The 896-nt window shown below is 46.9% G+C and overlaps 1 pseudogene; it reads right to left on the bottom strand.

The window, feature by feature from the left end:
* Positions 1-101: 101 nt before the first annotated feature.
* On the bottom strand, positions 102-896 carry LOC102819016 (annotated as a pseudogene).

The raw sequence follows: 896 nt of genomic DNA, 5'->3' as shown, positions 1-896 counted from the left end.
TAAGTCATTAGGGAAAGATTTCTGTGGTTACATGCAAACTTGTGATGGGTTTGCAGAAGTTACAGGTGGAGAGGGGAGTGAAGACGCCAGCTGTGGAGCATCTATGTGAAGGTCACACCAGCTTCATTGTACACCTTGAAGACTTTCTCAATGGCGTTGACATAGGCAGTGGTTCTCAGGTCCAAGCCCAGATTATACTTCATGGCTGTGCGCATGATTTGCCGGGCGGAACGCTCCATAGTATAAGCTAAGCCAGAGTGCACGATGTCTTTCTCAGATGCACCCGATATCCTGTCTTGGAACTCTGCTGTGGGTACAACAGGAATCGTTCCACCGTGCTTCCCAAATTTCCTTTCTAAACTCTCTTGAACAGACATGAGCAGGTGGTAGTTAGAGTCCCTCTCGTATTTGAAGGTCAGACGGCCGTAGCTGACATGGTTGAAATTCTTCAGCCACTCAAAGTAAGAGACTGTCACCCCTCCGGCGTTCAAGTAGAGATCAGGGATCACCATAATGTTCCTCTCCAAGAAAATCTTATCAGCTTCCGGAGTTGTTGGTTCATTGGCACCTTCAGCAATGATCTTGGCTTTGTTTCTGGGTGCATTGGATTTGGTCAGCTGCTTCTCGCTGGCCTCTGGGATCAGTATGTTACAGTCTGCTTCCAAGATGTTTCCTTCATAGGGCTTTGCTTTGGGGAAGCCCAGGATGGAACCATGTTGCAATTTGAAGTCTTCCAACTCCTTTGGATCAATACCATCTGGATTCCATATGCTTCCGTCAGACTCTCCAACACCAACACATTTAGCACCAAAGCGATGTAAGTATCTCATAGAGTGCAGACCCACATTACCAAATCCCTAAACAACAAATGTTTTATCCCCGAACCGTGGTGTCAT

Source organism: Chrysochloris asiatica, unplaced genomic scaffold, assembly GCF_000296735.1.
Source record: "Chrysochloris asiatica unplaced genomic scaffold, ChrAsi1.0 scaffold04429, whole genome shotgun sequence".
Taxonomy (NCBI): Eukaryota; Metazoa; Chordata; class Mammalia; order Afrosoricida; family Chrysochloridae; genus Chrysochloris; species Chrysochloris asiatica.
The sequence above is the reverse complement of the archived record's forward strand: the minus strand, read 5'-3'. Positions and strand labels throughout refer to the sequence as shown.